The sequence below is a fragment of the Triturus cristatus genome, chromosome 6 (assembly GCF_964204655.1).
Source record: "Triturus cristatus chromosome 6, aTriCri1.1, whole genome shotgun sequence".
In the NCBI taxonomy this organism is placed as follows: Eukaryota; Metazoa; Chordata; class Amphibia; order Caudata; family Salamandridae; genus Triturus; species Triturus cristatus.
In genome coordinates this window covers 580,391,334-580,410,918 of record NC_140589.1, presented here as the reverse complement: position 1 = coordinate 580,410,918, position 19,585 = coordinate 580,391,334, and positions in this window count along the sequence as shown.

The following is a 19,585-nucleotide window of genomic DNA, read 5'->3' as shown; positions in this document are numbered from 1 at the left end:
ATTGCACAGACTACTCATAGAACAAGACACATCCCCTGATTTATCAAAAATAATAAATCTGGACATGTGTGTGAATGCTGCACCATTCTCCAATTGGTGTAAGCACAACAAGGAGAATTGTTTTCGTTTCTCCTCATTTTTTAACCTTCAATACATGCTAAAATGCTCAGCATACATTGAAGGAGAAAAATGCCTTTACTGATTGTTTTTGTGCAGGAAGGTGTGTCTTCTGGCACAAAAACAAACACCACATGACACAGATATCCTTGCATCATGGTACAAGGGTGCCTGTGTCACCATATGGCTGCAGTTTAAGCAGCCGTGCAGAGAGAAGCATAGATTTGCAACATATTTATGTACATATGTTGTATCCCTGTGCTTTGCAAGTACTACAGCACACTGCAGTTAAAGAGGTTACAGTGTGATGCTGCAGCACTTCCTCATAGTTCTGCACTTATACATTCATCATACACTACTAATGCACTAGTTCAGTCAATTATGCACTACATATACATTCATCTAAATTTTCACACACTATCATACAAATATAGCTCTTTTTTAAACAGAGAAGTTAGTTCTGACAAGAACTTTTTTCCTTCTTTTTTGTTTTATATTTTTTTGTGCTTTTTTCAACGATTTTGTGATTTATTTATTTTTTAACAAAAAAAGAGAACAGGATGAACAAAATAGTTAACTTTAGGAATTTTTTTTTTTTTAAATGAACACTGGTGGTTTCTCTGCGCTCTGCAGATAAGGTCAATGGACTGCTCTTCATAACAGAGCAGTTTGTTGCATTTAATGCAACTAATTTTAAGTTGTCCAAATTCGGGACGTATGTCCGGGTGAATGACAGATGGCGATGCCACAGATGTACTGCAACTGCTGGCGGAGGGTTGTGACGCATTCTTCTGCACTCTTCCCTTGCCAGGTTGACGGGGTGGAGAGTCCTGAGGTGCTTCATCATACTTGCGGTACCGCAAGAGTATTTTTTGGTAGGATCACCTCTCGACAGGACCCTCTGGCAAATTTTGCACTTGACCTTAGTTGCATTGGTTTTAGTTCAGAGTCAGAAACAGCTTTATTCGATTTTAAAAACAAAACCATAAAAGCACACAAATATAACATTTCGTTCATACTAAATAGAACAATTTAACATTAAAAAGAGCTTTTTCCGTTAAAAAAACCTAATTCATGGAAATCCTGAATCTAATAATAGTTTTAAGGACCATTGACACCGAGAATATAAGAAATTCATCATCTAACATTTGTAATCTAACCAGTGCCACTCTACATTGTCTCAGGCCTAGTTTTTTTAAAACAGGGAGTAAAATACTTTTCCTAGGCTCGGAGTAGAATTTGCAAAAGAGAATACAATGAAGGGAAGATTGGACAGAGACCAGATCACAGGGACAGGGAATTAGTTCCTTTAACCAGCAATTCATCTCAGGGAAGGTAACTAATCTGAAGAAGGTATCCACCCTGAAACGAGACAATAACATTCGGGAATAGCAGCTAGGCACTAGCTTCAGATATGGCTGAATGCCTTCATTTTGAATAAGTATGTAGTTAGCCATAACAGAGGTCTTACATTTCTCAGTCTGCCATCGTTTTTCAGCTAAGAATTGCAAGCAAGTTTTCTTGAGCATTTTTCTTGACAGACCAGCCATACTATTCGGAGTATCAAAGAATTCTTGATGTCCCATGTCCACTAAGAAATTTTTTATATATTTAAACCAGGAAATTTTTGTCCCCCGTCAAGACATAAACAGTCCCTTATAATGTCCCTGTTTAAACCTGTCTCATTACAGGACCATACTTTATGCCATAGTAAGATAGGATCTACTTTGATAAGATCCAAAATGTATGGTACGCCCAGCTCTTGGTGGCATACATAGGAGGAAGTGGACCCAGGCACTGCCAATAGGTAACGAAGGAAAGCATTCTGGCAGGACTGGATGCTAAGGTTATTTGCTATCCCCCAGATTCCTGCACCATATAACACCGTGGATACACACTTAGATTTATAAATGTCTATTAGTGCTGGTACAGGACGACCTCCCACCTTGTTAGCAAAATGTTTAACAGCCCCAATTGCTCGTGAAAACGCTAGTTTTCTTGTTTCACCTGCTGCTGTCCAAGTGCCCTTTTTGTCAAAATTTATACCTAAATAGGAGAAAGTATTCACAGTCGCAATTTTTTTGTTAAATAAAAAGGAATTACAATTAAGATTCTTCTTTTTGGAGCAGCACATATTAAAGGTTTTACTTATGTTGATCTTAAGGCCCCTGTTTCCCATGTATTCAGCAAAATTATTGATCGATCTCTGAAGGCCCACTTGGGTCCGGGCCATAATTACGGCATCGTCTGCGTATTAAAGAATGGGAATATGGGAATTACCAATTTTGGGATAGTCTTGCATATCTTCCAAGAGATGAGATGCTACCGAATTAATATATAAATTAAACAAAAATGGGGCTAAAATGCAGCCTTGTCTCACACCCTTTCCTATTGGAAATTTGGAAGTACAATCCCCCTTGTCCCCATAACGTACCCTGGCACCTGCTTCTCGATATGGTTCTCTGATAAGTATTAGAAGGTTTGGGTCCACTCCCACTTCTTGCATTGTTAGCCATAGTTTATTGTGGTTAAGACAGTCAAAAGCCGAACTTAGATCCACAAAAGTAAGAAATAAGTTTTCATTTTTGGCCTCGACGTACTTGGCTACTAGGAGTGCTAAATTCAGGCCTTGCTCAATTGTTCCCATGCCTTCCCTAAAACCATATTGAAACTGTGAGAGAATACCTCTATCATCAACCCATGTTTGCAATTTGTTGAGTATAACTCTCCCAGCAATCTTCATAAGTGAATCGAGTAAGGAGATCGGTCTATAACATTTTGGTTCATTGCGATCTCCTTTCTTAAAAATAGGAACCAAAATGGCTTCCTGCCAAGTCAGTGAAAAACCAACTTTAGTAAAGCTGTTTAAGACATTAGTCAAAAGCGGGGCCCATAACTTAGTATTAGCCTTGAAGGTGTCCACGGAGATTCCATCCGGGCCCGGGGCCTTCCCCGCCGCACTCTTATCAATGGCTATCGAGACTTCCTCCAATAAAAAATCAACATTTATTGGGTAAGGAGCCAAAACCTGGATTCTTATGTTTAGCCCCCTCTCTGCTACTACCATGGTATCTACTTGATAAAGCTCCCGAAAGGAAGTCACCCATGACTCTTCAGTGATGGCTATCTCAATAGAATCTGTGGCGTTGTCATTAAAAAAGGGAGCGTTTACCGCTCTCCAAAAAGCAGTACTATCTTTTGAGTGGCAAGCCTCCTGCAGGGTCTGCCAAGCTTCCTGTTTAATCTGTTTTTTCCTATTTTTCACTGCCTGTTGATAAGCAGATCTAGCAGATCTAACTTCAGTCATGACCCTGGGCTCTCGTTTTAACTGTGTCATTAGATAGGCATGAGACTTACTGCACTCTCTATCAAACCATCTCTTCGTTCTACTCGCCCCAGGTTTCTGAGATTTTAAAAGTAACTTTCGTATTTCTTCAGTAATACTGAGAAATGCGTCATGGACTTTAAGGGGATCCTCATTCTCAGAGAGGCAAGTATTAAGTTCCATCTCTTTAGAACGAATTAGGTTTCTGAAAAAAGCCACTGGTTCCACTTTGTCCCATTTTAGGGTATAGCCGTTCTTCCTAGCAAGTTCCAATCTATAATTATATAGATTTTGGACCGTTGTATCTGACTTGCTTTTTCCCCCCGCGATGGTAAGGGACATAGTGAGTGGCAAATGGTCACTCATTGCTATCTCGCATATTTCAAACGAGCCAATATAACTGGAATACCGTTTGGATATTAACATGAAGTCAATGACTGATTTACAACCCCTTCCTATGACTGTAGCATTAAAGGGGACTGGGGGAGAACAGAGTTCATTTACAAAACCCAAATCCAGAGAGAAAAGTATTTCATTTAAATAATTTCCCGAGAAGTGTGCCGAAGGGACATCAGCGGTTTCCCCCAGCCCACATATATTTAAATTACTAAGAGAACATGGGAAGTGGTTAAAATCGCCCGTCCAAATCACGCAGGGATCAGGAGCTTGTTTTCCGTCCATGTTTTTAAGGGTCTCGTGCAATTCCTTAAAAGTCGAGGCCCATACATCTTTCGGGGTGTTATTATAAAAATGTATCAAAGTTATATTTTGTTTACCCCGAAACGATATAGACAGTATATGATGAAAAAAGCAGAAACAGGAAAAAAGGAAATTTTAGTTTCTTTTAGGCAATTTGATACGTAAGTGCAAAGGCCTCCTTTGTTTCTCCCTCTTATCGTGTAGGTTGTCGGCGTGTGAAAAGTACGGTAACCATTCATATGAATGGGGTCCACCGACCAGCATTCCTGTAAACAGATAATCGGGAACTGATGTAAAAAGTAGATACAACTTGTATCCTCTAACCTGGCAGACAACCCTGCAATGTTCCAGGACAAAAGTGTAAAATCAGAGGCTCTGTCAACGTCTTTAGATGGTCTCGCATAGAGAAATTCACGGGAGGCCCCACTTTCATAGGTTCCTGTTTCGGGCAATGGAAGGTGATTGATTGCCTCCCCAGCCTCAATAGTAATAGGGATGAATTCAGACTTATCCTGTGGAGAAATTAATAAGTGGGCAGGCCGAGAACCAGAGGGTAGAGTTAACTCGTCATCAATTATCACCTCCCGAGTAGATTCGGGTGCAGGGGATTTTAAGGGTAGTCAGTCAACCATATCTAGGCAGCTATATCTGTTTGTTCTCGGGAAGGCCTCAAGCCAACCCTGTTCAGCTGGGGCCAACCTGCCTCTTTGAAAATCAATATTTGGTTTGCCCCTCCCCACCTGTTCCCACAAACTATTGTTTGCTTGATGAGGATAGAAGTAGCCAAGAGGAAGTGTTCTAATTCTTGTATTGGACAAAAGTGGCCGTACCTGCTGAATACATTTTACAGCCTGTGTATCCTGAAAATGAACGACAATACAGTCCCCAGATATGTCTTTGTTCCTCCTGCCCACCCAGCTGACTCTCCGAGCAAACAGAATTTTGCTATGTATATAAGGGGGGAGTGGTCGATTTGAATTGAGCCAGTGCATTGTTTTATTCTTCAACTCATGGTATGTTTCGATGGTGTTTTCTTCCAGACCAGGAACCCCTGTCAGTACGATAACATACGGAGAAGATTCTGGCGGCAAATCTAAGCTAGGTAACAGGGAAACTCCACCATTATTACAAGTAGATCTGTTTTCTGTCTTGTTAAGGTTCTGTGCCGAATCACTTTTAGCTTTAGCATTAACATCAGAGGATTTCTGAAAAGACATTTCTCTTGTAGGTAAATCTTTAGTCTCATTAACATTTGTGGGGTTTTTAACACAAGCAGTGTCCTCTCCTTTATCCCGAGATATTCCCCTCTGCGGGTCTGAAGAGGACGTATCCTGAGGGACAAAAATTTTTAGCATGGAATTAGTTGCTTGGTTACCAAGAGAGAGCTGTTCAGAGGGCTCTCTTGATAGGCCTGTCTTCAGCATTTGATTAAGTTCAAGGTTAGATAGGGCAATCTGTTCAAGTTTCTTAAGACGTTCTTCTAGCAAGTTAAGTCTATCCAGGACAGGGCGAGTTGTAAAAGCAAAGAGTTCCCCTATTTTAGAATAAAAACCATCGTCTAGATGCCTCACTGGATCTGCAGTTGCTTCAGTCGGGAAATGATCGACATCACCCAGTAAATTATTAGATGCCAATTTTATCTTTTTGGATTTCGTCGATCTCAATTGACTCCCCTTTTTTCCTCGCTGGACAGCCTTCTGTTTCGATTTGGCTCCCAAATTTTGACCAGAGGAAGGAAGAATAGCCTCGGTAACAGCATGTAATTGTGCGCGGGTGGATACGCCTTCTGGTTGGTTTATCGTAGCATCAGGCGTAATGGTTACAGGCCTAGCGGTACTTCTACCTTTTTTACCGCCCTTACTTTCCAGAATAAGATCCGTACAGACAACATTACTGTCCTCCTCACTAATCATGGAATCAATTGATGTAGAATTTATAGTGTTTACCTTAGGTGTGACAGACGAAGCAATTTTGCCTAAAGATGAGCGTTTGTTGAAAAGAGGATCTAAGGAAAGACGGCGCTCTGTGAGATCAATTTCTCGTTCGAGAAGGGTAGCGGCTCTTACAATAAAGTTGTCCAATGTACCTGCCATGGTAGTACCAGCTACGGCACTTTTGCCCCTAGTCATTCCGCCCACCATTGTCAAACTACTAGCTTCTAACAAATATCAGTACCAAACTATACAGGGAGCGGCCCAGCCCAGTCTCTTCAGTCTCGAATGGGCTCAAACGGGCCCGCCCTTGGCCCGGGCTTCGCCTGGCACGTCCCGCGTGCGTCCCGCACAGCGGCTAATGACTTGTTTTTATAGTGACGTTGGAGGTGGGGCAGGAAGAGGACCCAGCTGTAGTTGGTGTAGACTGCTGGTCCTCGCAGTCCCACACCCGGCAGAGTCCGCAGAAAACGACCACACCTCAGGTCAGGTCAGCAGCTTCAGGTCGATATTCTGGTCACCAATGTTCTTGATGTCGATATTCAGTCCCTTCGATATTTCCAACTCAATATTTTTTATGGTTCTCCTTTAGGCGGTGCCAACAGAATAAATAGGCTGATGCAAGCTGCCTTGGTTTTAGTTTGTCCTTCAGGAAAGGAAAACAATTTCCAAACCACTGAAGTGTATTGTTTAGGGCGTGGAGGTTCAGGAAGAAACCCATCATCTGAAGAATGTTCTGAATCATATGGTGGCTGCTGTCCAGAAGCCATTTTCTTCAGATTGAAATGAATAGCAGCTGTGGAAATCTCCCCAAAAAAGTTCTTCTGAGGTGTGAGTTGTTCCTCCAAGAAGCTCAAAGAAGAATGATGGAAATGGGTGGGGTCCTTCAATAGTTACAATGGGAAATGTAATGAACCAATCAAATCTCTTTTTTTCAGGTCACATGGGGTCCGCGCACCCTGCGCATAGGCAGCACGCACCCAGCGCGACTTCGCGAAATCGCAATAAAAACTAATATAGGTTTATTAAAAGTAAAAGTATATTATTTTTATGATTAGGTCAGATAATGTCTTGCCTTAATATTTATATTGAATACATATATATATCTTATTCAACATAATTTTTTTTGCGGGAGTCGCGCACCTACCGCGTTGATCACGTATATGACGTTTCGCGGAAGTGTGAGAGCAATGCATAACGTATTACGTATTTGTCGCGTATGCGCCTGAAGTCGCGTACCAGTCGCATAGCAATCGCGCACAAAAATACGTACCCAACGCACATTGTACGCGGATCCTACACTACAATCGTAAAATGGCGACTATGTTCCGCACAGGGATCGAGAAACGTACGCATAAGGTGCGCGATTTCCAAAAATAATTGAAACAAATAATAATAACAAAGTATTAAAAATATAGTTTTAAAAATATTCAAAAAGAAATATAAAAAATAGAGTTAAAACAAATTTGCAAATATTTTATTAAAAAATGTATTAAAAACAAATCATATTTATTACGTTTATTGAAGAAATAATAAAAAAACTTTAAAAAATTGTGAAAAACAATATAAAAAACATAAATAAAGATATTGATACACTGAAAAATAAAGATTTACAAATCCTATGAAAATCATTAAAAATCATAGGTTAGAGATAAGTTATAGATAGGAATTAGCATTTAAAAAACCTTTGAAATTCACTTAAAACACCATAGGTTTCAGGTATGTTATAGTTAAGAATGAGCATTTAAAAAACCTTTGAAATTCACTGAAAAAACCATAGGTTTCAGGGGCGTTATAGTTAGCTGGACATTTCCCTCGTACAAAACCATTGAAATTTCCCCGTTATACTTATTTCAGCTAACTATAACTCGCGCCCCCGCAATGCACTGCTGATGACATCACATATTACATCGCTCATGACATGGTTAGTGACATCACTGATGACATCACTGATGACATATCAAATGACATTACTGATGACATCACTGATGACGTCATCCATGTGATCATTTGATGCATCTTCTCACAATTTAATATAACCTTTGATACACCCACTCTAAATTACATACTGCCACTCTCAAAACCATAGACACTCCAACACCAATAAGTACATACCCCATCAGAGAGTCTTAGGTCTACACACTGAAGAACCAGGGCCTTATGGGCCTGGCGGCGCACGGCACGCCTTAATCTCCTGAGTTCACCTGCTTTGTTGAACAGAGACACAGGACATTCTGTTGAGCGTAGAAGATCAGGTTTATTTAGCTGCAGCTAAGTACAGTTGTCCCAGAAGTACACTCTGTATGTTCTTAGGAGACTGCCACTTTACTCCATGGCGCACAATCTTTTATAGAACATAGATTCACCAAGAACACTCTCAATGCATAAATGGTTATCCAATGAGAAGAGTTTGAAAACAAGATATAACCAATGAGAAAGGTTTGAAAACAAGATATAACCAATGAGAAAAGTTTGAAAACAAGATATCAAGTAACCCAAATAAACCTCTCTTCCAACTGTTTTTGTCAACCCTCCCCACAAGTTAATCAGTGGTAGTGTCTACAACTCAACTTGCAGGTGGCAGGACATTTGTATGCTTTGGAGGACAGTTGTGAAATGAGAGAATACAAGTAGAGAATAGCGAAGGCCAGAAGATAAGATAAAGTCAGGAAAGAATGGTGCAAACCAACAGACAGTCGAGACAGGGTTTATTCAAACCAGACGAGGATTAGTGGACTCAGCCAGTCCCTGACATTAGTCTTGTAAACAGAGACGGGAGGTTATTTGACACGTCGCAGTAAGATCAGCAGAAAAACTTTGGGACACACAGAGTGGCACAAAGACCGCAGATGGCGGGGCCACACTGCATACAGAGACAACAGGAAAAAATGATGGCCAAAACCACTCCAAGGAAGGTTAGTACCTTCCATCCCCATTTAGATAGTAATCCCCAAAACCATCCTAATAAAGACCAACCTCCTTCGTCTTGATGAATCGATTCGGAGCTCATGTGTAATTTGGAGATGGCTTGGTATACCGTAGGGGCGTCGTCAGGTATATAAATACAACAGCTAGATCCGATCAATTTACAGACTCCACCACGATCTTCAAGAATAACATCTAGTGCAATCCGGTTCTGCAAAGTCATGAGACGATCCGCCTGAAGTTCAGCTGTGAGATTACTCAAGGCTCCCACAGTGACATCTATGGTAGTCTCAACAACATGAATCAGCTGTCTCATGTTTCTGCTGGTGGCCATTGGGCCCCAAAAAGGAAGAAATCCTTTGAGGAAATCACTTCCCTATTGTCCTGCCGTGTCTTTAGAATCAACAATCCCTCTGCCATATATGTTTCTATGATGGCCTGAAGGAGCAGTGTATGTAGGAGGGAGAAGAAAAGCTATATAGCATGTTCCTGAAAAATCCGTTGGTAGCCATGTGTAAGCTCTATCGTGGCAGACAAAATACGTGCCCTGGGATGGCACTAACGGCGGTGAAGTCTGAGACGTGTAGATGTATGTATGGGAACAAAAGCTTTTTCTTTGACCAGTGTCAGTAGTCTGGCCATTCATTTGTAAACAGAAATTACCTTGATGAGGGACAGTCCAAATTGGTGGAGATTTTCCCTGTTTAGTTTTATCTGTAAGGCTAGTAATGTAACGAGTCACGTTCCAATTAGTATATGTTTGTCTCTCGTCAACAGGAACCTTATTATTCTCCACAATTTTAGTCATAGCCACCATTCCCTTTATCAGAGAATTATGACTAAAATCTGGCTTACTACCATATGAACCAACTGGACGTCTAAATCGGCTCTGATATGCATTTGAAAATATTACAAAATAGGCCCAAGCGGAACCTTCATAAGAAAATGGAAGGACTAAATATGGCATTCCTTTATCTGTGGTATGAGGCATAAGTCCACACACCCAACAGTCGGTTGTGTTGACTACCAATTGGTGTTGGTGCAACAATTGGATAAATGAATTATTAAAATATTCTGTTCTCCTGATTAGTTCATGTTGGGGAAGTGTATATAACTGATGTGGGGAGATAGTAGAATGAAGAGGCAAGGAGATAGAATTAGGGACAACTTTTTGCTGCATAGCATGAATAACCCAACCTACACAAGCCAATAAGATACACAAAAATATAAAAACACACAATGTTACGCCACATCGACTGTACAATATTTTACAATATTTATTTCTCATCTCTTCCTTATTATCCTTCTTTCCTAATTTAACATCCATCCTCTAAAATGGTTGCTCACGGCAATCTTCCTTACTCACTTGGCTGTGATTATTAGCCGTCCTATGACACTGCAAGTCCTGGGGGCCTAGCCACTATACAGGTCACAAACCAAGACTCCTACCGTGACCCTACAACCTGGACAGATGATAAATGTAGCAGAAGAGATGGAAATCTCAGGTGTCCTTGACCAATCTAGGTCTTAAATTGTATCTAGTCCTTGTTGGTACAGTTTGGTCTTGAAATAGGGTCTGTGGCTCTGTAGTGTTTAATCGGAGATGGGAAGGTACGGCTTCTTGTAGAATGTCATCATCTTCTTTCTCTGATCGAGTTCCATCCAGGTGTGCACTACTGAAAGGTATGAATCGGGGGACTTTTTCTCCTTCAGAATCAGCTATACCCTTACGAACCCACTGATCAAAATACAAGGGCAAGGGCACTTTCTTGCAGTGCACGCCGTGGATCCAGTTCTTTTTCCCTTCGACTTTTACTGGTGCGTGAGTTTTCAGAAGGACTTGTTGAGGCGCCTTCCAACGAGGTTCCAAATTCTTTGTCCTCTGAAAATTTTTCACACAGACCCAGTCTCCAGGTTGGATAGAATGACCTGGGTCTGTGGTGGCTTCTGGTAAAGCGTTTTGAACCTGTTGGTGAAGAACACGTAATTTAGTGGTGAGGTCATGTAAATAGTCAATCAGCATTGGATACTGTATATCAGAATACTTTCTAGGGCGAGGGACTCCCCATATATTAGCTGGGCGCCCGTAAACAATCTCGTATGGGCTGAGTCCCAAACGAGAATGTACAGCTGTTCTAGTGGACAGGAGAGCCAAAGGTAAAGCATCGGGCCAATTAAGACCTGTGCTGGCTTGTACTTTTGCAAGCTTGAGTTTGAGAGTGCCGTTATAGCACTCTACCAAACCCGCGGACTGAGGATGATTTGCCGCATGAAACTTCTGCCTTATACCAAGACTGGTGCACACCGTTTGAATAATTTGGCCTACAAATTCACTTCCATTGTCACTCCAGACAATGCGCGTCAAACCAAGCCTAGGGAAAAATTCTTTTAAAAGAACCTTGGCAGTGGACAAAGCAGTGTTGTCTTTCAAGGGGTAAGCCTCTATCCATCTGGAAAAGGCACATACCACTACCAGAACATATTTAAGATTGTTACATCGATCCATGTGAATGTAGTCGATTTGCAACACCTCAAAAGGATATGTTGGTGGAGCAATATGACCTGCCGGAGTTGGGGTTCCCTTTCCCGGATTGTACATCAAGCAAATGATACAATGCTTCACCACATTATCTGCACATTTTGGAATCCCTTCGTTCAGCCACACTGGAGCCAGAAGTTTACATATTCCTTTTGCACTGATGTGGGCTGGACCATGTGCCATAGTAACTACAGTACGTAGGCATCTGGTAACAGCCAACGCTGGTGTTCTGACAATTCTATCCAACATCCTGTTGCGTCTAACATTCCTGTACTCTCTTTCCACTTTCTCAACTCTTTCTCTGTAGCATTTCCCTGAATCGATCTCACACTTTCTATTGTGTCCTCACACATCCCTCTTTCCCTGACCTAATTCGCAGGGCCCGCAACATACATGCGACTTGTAGCATCTCTGGCTGTCCTTTTTGCTATCTCATCCGCAAAAGCATTTCCGCGACCAACATCATCAGTAATCTTCTTATGCACACTACACTTCACAATTGCTATCTGGGTAGGCAAAACAAGTGACTTTAGAAGATCAGTTACCAGTTGACCATGCTGTATTTTAGTACCATGGGAGGTAAGGAATCCTCTTTCCTTCCACAAACGACCAAAGCTATGCGCTACACCGAACGCATACTGGCTGTCGGTATACACATTCACTCTCTTTCCTTTAGATAACACACACGCTCTGGTCAAAGCTATCAGTTCAGCTGCCTGAGCTGAATTATATCTGATGCGTGCTGTCTCCACGATTGTATACAAGGTGGTAACAGCATAAGCTGAAGTTGTCTCACCATTTGGGAGTTTGAAACAAGACCCATCCACCCATAGGATCCCATCTGGATCCACTAACGGCGTATCTTTCAAATCAATCCTGCCTTTTGTCTCCTCCTCAGTATGGAGAAAACAATCATGTTGTTTCCGAATATCTTTCTCTTCTGGAAGAGGTAACAGTGTGGCTGGGTTTAAAATATTACATCGTTTGATGTGCACATGACTAGCCAAGAGCGTCAGCTCATATCCAGACAATCGAGCACTTGTAAGATGTTGTGTTTTCGTCCTATTTAGCAAGGTATCCACTGCATGTGGTACCATAACAAAGAGAGTGTTATCTAGCACCACTCCAGCAGACTGACGAATAGAAATCGCTGCTGCTGCTGTAGCTTTAAGACAACTAGGCAATGCCTTGGCTACTGGGTCTAACGTAGCTGAAAAATAGGCACATGGCCGCTGTTTGTCTCCAAATCGTTGTGTTAAGACTGACAACGCACAACCCTCTCTTTCATGGACATAGAGCGTGAAGGGCTTACTGTAACCTGGAGTACCCAACACTGGAGCAGAACACAGAGCAGCACGTAAATCAGAAAAACTCTTCTGACACTCGTCAGTCCAAGGAAGGGGTTGGGTTGTGACTTTCAAAGTGAGTGCTAACAAAGGTTTGGCCAACAAAGAAAAATTCGGAATCCATTGTCTACAATAAGAAGTGATTCCCAGAAAGGCGCACCTCTCTTTGTGTAGATGGCACAGACATTTGCGCAATTGCTTGAATTCGTTCTGGGGTTAATCGCCTTCCCTCCTTTGATAAGAGATGACCCAAATAGGTAACCTCTCAACGGACATATTGTAGTTTAGAAGGCGAAACCTTATGATTAAGAACAGACAAGTGACGTGCAACAGTCACATTCTTGCAGACATCCTATGAATTAGCAGCAATCAACAAATCATCCATATATTGAATAAGAGTAGCACCTGGGGGCAAAGGAAAAACATTGAGCTGTCATTTCAGAGCTTGACTGTAAATGGAGGGGCTTTCACAATAGCCTTGGGGTGCGCGCTTGAACCGGAAACTTCGGCTTCCTAGAGAGAAACCAAAAATATCCCTACTCTCTTTGGCAATGGGAATGCTGAAGAAAGCATTTTTTAGATCAATAACAGAAAACCAAGCCGCTGAGGCAGGTATCATAGTTAACAGGGCAGTGATATCTGGAACAACAGGAAACTGTGGTACAACAATTTTATTGACCTCCCGAAGATCAATCACAAAACGATAAACAGGAGGCTTAGAAGGATCAGTGCGTTTAAGAACAGGAAGAATAGGACTATTTCATACATTTCCTCTTGTTTCCTCAATCACACCCTTCTGAACCAAATTAAATGTGGTCCAAAAGCGCTCTTTCACCTTCATTGGAAATTCTGTATTGAGGAATGCGTGGCAATTTAGCATTGGGCTTGAGAGTAACAACATAAGACGGGATCTCAAGACAACCAACATCATTTGCACCCGTAGCCCAGAGCGTTGCAGGAAGAGAGAGCAATTCAGGTGGGAATTGATCTTTACACAAATACATTGAAGAAGTCAATTTTTGCCCTAAAGTAAGATGCACACCAGAAGAAGAACAATGGATGTATGACGTAACAACGCGAGTCATTACAACGCGCGCAGTTACATCGCGGTCGTTACAACGAACGCATGTAACCACGCGATGCCATTACAATGCAAGTCTTTACATCGACTTGCGCTAGATGGCGTGCTAACATTAGAAAAGCGTAATTTACTATTCCAACTCCAGTCCACTTAACAGTAGGGAAGGTGTTGGGATAGTAAACTACACTATTTGTAATGTTAGCACGCCCTCTAGCGCAAGTCGATGTAAAGACTTGCGTTGTAATGGCATCGCGTGGTTACATGCGTTCGTTGTAACGACCGCGATGTAACAGCATCGCGTTGTACTGAATGCGATGTAAACGATGTTTCCCTCCATGTTCTACGTAGTTATACCAACTCAAATTCGTCGTGTTTCTCTTTTCATTATGGAACCCAGAGAGCCACAAAGAAAACAAAACCCATGCTTTCTATATCTATTCTCTTATAGGAAAAAAGAGAGAGATACTCCTATATTGAACTAATGATGTTATAAAGCAAAGGTCACCAAATTCCTTACTGGATTACAAAGTGAGCCCACGTTGTAAAACCTCCAAAAAATGGCTCAAGGTTAAAAAGCTATAAACAAGTATAAAAATCCTCACTTGAATTAAGGCCTATTGGATTCTTCGTGTCTAGTTCTAAAATATATCTCGTTTCCAATAACCGAAGTTTGGCCTCCCGATTGCCCCCCCCCCCGTTTCATTGGCAGCACCGTATCAATGACATAATATTGGAGGAAACTGGGGTTGCCATTATGCTTTTGTTCAAAATGTCTGGCCACGGGATAGGCCTGATCCTTGTTTGAGATGGCCCTAATGTGCTGCAATATTCTTTTGTGAGCCGGCAGCTTAGCGCTGCCCACATATTTAAGCCCACAGGGACACTCAAGCACATAGATCGCAAATTCGGTTTTACACGTAAGTTTTTTGTTGATCTCAATAGGTTTAGATTTAAATGGACTTAAAAAGTGAGTTTTGGGGGGCGTGGCCAGGCGCCGTACGAAATGGCCGCCTGATTCCAGAGCTCCGCCGGGACCGTAGGTGTCCTCTTCCATCCGCCATCAATCCGAGCTGTGGGGCTGGCCAGTGAATGCCCCCCGGCTCCCCCAAGGCCCAGTGATCCAGCGGAGCGCTTTTGCGGACCCCGAGGACCCTCGGACGGCTCGACGCGGCTGCCGCAACTGACGGCGGCGGCCGAGTGCCTCGTTCCCGGAGCTGCGGTGCCGCCTCTGTGCTACCTGGAGCCCCGGCTTCGGCCTGACGCGTGAGGCGCGCGGAGGGGCGCCGCCGAGGACGGCGCCGTTCCCCTGCGGAGCCGAAGGGCCGTTGGCCTCCAGCTGCCTGCCACCATTGAGTAAATGCCCCCACAGCCTCTGGGGGCCGGACATAGAGGAGCGGAGTGCGGCGGCAAGGGCCCTGCTTTTCCGGCGCTGAGACAGGTGGCGCCGAGATCCCGGAGGTGGGCCGGCTGACTTCCAGACTGCTTCAGCAGGGGCGAGGAAAGGAGACCAGCCGGGGCTGCTGCTTTGGGGTGACCTGTGTGGCCCGCCGGCTTGGGGCCCTTGTTTCACGGCCGTTGGTGCGGCCTGGGCGAATCGTAACCGGCAGCGGGAGGCGGCTGAGGTTCCGACCCATATAGCGGACGCGCAAGGTTCGTTTGGGACCCCCCGCCCTGAGCTTCGACCAAGGGAGTGCCGGCGGTGCCAGGGTTGCGCCCGACTACACGTGGGTGACCGGAGCTGGCGCGGCCCCCTGCGGGCGCTTCCGAGCGAGGGAGGAAGAGGGGACGCTGTCCCCAGAGGTACCGGCGGCACCATGCGACCTAAAGGGGGAGCCGCGACCCAGTCAAACAAACTTGACAACTACACGGTGCCCAAACCGGCGGCGCAGCCTGGAGGGACGGCGAAGGAGGCGGCAGGCCAGGCGGAACCCTCCCTTACGTCCATAATGGCCGCAATTCAAACCCTGGGCACCAACCTGGAGACGAAAATGGATAAGATCACAATAGAAGTTAACTTGCTCCGGGCTGACTTGGGGACCACCACCGACCGCTCTAAAACCAATGCAGCTGACATCGCGACCCTGCAGGAATCCGAGAAGCGGCTCGCCGGGAGGGTCAACGAACTCATGCACCAGCATAGGCTGCTGGCCTCGCGGCTCGATGAGCAGGAAGGCCGGGCCCGGAGAAGTAACATCCGTGTGGTAGGTGTGGCGGAAGGACTTGAAGGGGACTGTATGGAGCTCTTTTTTGAGGATTTGATCCTTCAACACCTCAAACCCAAGAGACTGTCTAAGCTGTTCACGGTCGAGCGGGCGCATAGGGCCCCGATCCCGAAACCTAAACCAGGGGCCTTCCCGCGAAAAATCATTGCCAAAATATTGAACTATCGAGACCGCGATGCAATTCTCCAGGCTGCTAGACAACACGGTGATTTGAAGTACGAGGGCGCCACGGTTCGCTTCTTCCTGGACTTCACGCTCCAGGTTCAGCAGGAGAGGCGCTCCTTTCAGCGGGTGAAGGCGGCACTCCGAAACCGCGGGATTCGGTACATGATGTTCTTTCCCGCCAAATTGAAGGTCATAGCTGGTGGCAAATCCCATTTCTTCACCTCGCCTGCGGCGGTGCAGGAGTGGCTGGACTCGGAGGATACTTCGGGGGCCCCACAGCGAGATGGTGCACAGTGGAGAAGCGCAGGGAACTCATCCCCGGGGTCAGCGACGGGGCGAGTGGACGGAGGAGAGCAGAGCCAGCGGTCTTGGCGGTCAAGATCGAATAGTCCTCGTTGGGACACACCAAGAGACGACGCAGTGAGATGAGCCACGGACGCTCGACTGAGAAGCCATCGGACAGTAACGTATTAAAGTTGTTAACTGTGAGACTGGCTTGCTCCATGAGGTGCTTAGACTGTATGCCCGCGGTTGCTGAGCCGGGCTCCTTATGTAGCAGATGTATTGTGGGCCTGGGGGCTGCGTTAACGGGGCACCACGGGCGGGCGGTCAGGATGGGGCTGGCCCACGGACTTCCCACGTAGAGTTCCTCGGTGGGCTCTCACCGGGGTAGGGTTGGGCGACAGGCGCTCTGCTAATTGGGGCGGTGGGTAGTTTTGAGCCCACGGAGCAGGGGGCAGGGAGGGGGGGGTTTGTTGGGCAAGGGGGGGTAGGGATGTTGAGGATTGTTGAGGTTGGGGGGGGGAGTGTGAAGGTTGTTAGGTCCCGGACTGCGGGTGTTGAGGGCCCTCGCGGGGTGGGGATCAGGGAGGGGCGGGGAGTTGAGGTTTATTTATGGTCACACGAACTAGGTCATCACTGCGTCAGCCGGAACACTGGGGTGGTGGGACGAGGCACCCTGCGGAGCAAGGGCTATGGATAGCCGCTGGGAGAAGAGCCTAAAAGTCCTCAGCTGGAATGTCAACGGGTTGGGGGACAGGCTTAAGCGCACTATAGTCCTGCAATTCCTCAAACGGCACCAGCCGGACGTGGTGCTGTTGCAAGAGACTCATTTGATGGGTAATGTCTGTCAGGCCCTCAATAGGTATGGCTACATGCTGGCGGCGCACTCTGGCTTTACATCTGGTTCACGGGGAGTGGGGATCCTCCTGCGGCGCTCACTGCCCTTCCATATAGACCTTATCAAAACTGATCCGCAGGGCCGCTTCACGGCTGTCTCTGGACGGTGGGAGGGCCGTACACTTACCCTGCTTTCTATATACATCCCGCCTGGCCTCCAGGCCCGGGCCTTCGCGGATCTGGGTACGCTGCTCCTTTCCCTTCCCAGGGGTCAGTTGATGCTGGGTGGGGACTTTAACGCCGTGGTGTCAGGAACCCGAGATAGGCAGCCCCCCCGTGACCTCCCTCGAGGGCAGGGGTGGTTGGCGGAATTTATTGACAACTTCGGACTCACAGACGTTTGGCGACTGCTCCACCCTACGGACACCCACTTTACCTTCTTCTCGGGGTCGCATCACTCATTCTCCAGACTAGATTATATCCTTACCCTTCTGCAACCTGATATGACAGTCCGGGAGACAGAGCTCCTGCCTAGGGGTGTCTCCGACCACTCACCTGTCCGTACACATATCGTATTTGGTAATCACCGGGAGGGAGGTATAGTACCCGTGAACGCTTGGCAATTAAAACATGAGGACACCAGGAAACATGTGTCCGACTCAATCTCCCAGTACTTTGATGACAATTTGGGCTCTGTAGACTCCCCGGTCACCTTATGGGAGGCATTTAAACCCGTGATTAGAGGGGAGGCGCTCTCGGTCATATCGGCCAGGCGACGGGAGCGGCGCCTGCAGGTTACTACGATCGAGGCGGAATTGGAGGTTCTGAAGGGGGAGGCGACTGAGGGTGGGGATCGTGAAGTTAGGCACAAAATGCAGTTGAAGGCGGCGGAATATAGGGCTCTGGTTACCCAGGAGGCTCAGACAGTGGCTCAACACAAGCTAGGCAGGATATACGACCAGGGCGACAAAGCCGGGAAATTGATAGCCTGGCTGGAGAAAAAACAACAAGCCAGTAAGGTGGTGCCTGAACTACGCACCGAGTCTGGGAAAGTAGTGACAGAACCCCGGGAAATAGTTGGCCAATTTGCGAGACACTTCCAGCGGGTCTATCGGAGTGAGTCGGACCGGCCGGAGGAGGACTCCAGGGTCCTCTTAACTGATATTCGCTTGCCCTCCCTCTTGGAAGAAGATCGTGAAGCTATGGATAGACCGATAACCGAGGCCGAACTGCAGCGTGCAATAGGGGAACTTCGCCCTGGAAAGGCTCTCGGACCCAATGGCCTCCCGATAGAGCTCTACAAACTCCGTCCAGACGTCACTAGCAAATACTTGAAACTCATGTTCGATCGAAGCAAGGAGATGGGGGTCCTGCCCCGCGACCAGCGCATCGCGACTATAGTGGCACTCCCTAAAGAAGGGAGACCCAAAGACTCCTGTGCCTCCTACAGGCCAATCTCGCTCCTCAACGCGGAGCCCAAAATACTGGCAAAGACGCTTGCCAACAGGCTCAAGGCAGTGCTTCCTTCGTTGGTCCATCCGGACCAATCAGGCTTCATGCCCCATCGTAACACGGCCCTTAACATCAGACGGTTGCACGGCGTTCTGGGGCAGCGCCACAGACTGCAGGAAGACGCACTGGTGGTCTCCCTAGACGCCACAATGGCCTTCGACACCTTAGAGTGGCCATACATGTTCGCAGTCCTGCATAAATTCGGATTTGGACCTCAATTCATAGCCTGGGTGCGTCTCTTATACACCGAACCCCTCGCGCAGGTACTGGTTAACAACAAATTGTCCGAGGTGTTCACGCTTGCAAGAGGGACTAGGCAGGGCTGCCCCCTCTCTCCTCTTTTCTTCGCCCTCTCCCTTGAGCCGCTCGCGGCCTGGATAAGGCAGGACGTAGATCTAAAAGGTATAGCATGGACGGAGGGGTGGGAGGACAGAATATCCCTCTACGCCGACGACATTCTCTTATACCTTTGCAGGCCGCGCAGGTCACTCATTGTGGCACTCGACATATTTGCTAGTTTCGGGCGTAACTCTGGCTTCCGGATCAATTGGGCCAAATCACATCTTTACATCTTGCGGGGCGACCCCCCGAGGCTCCCTGTTGT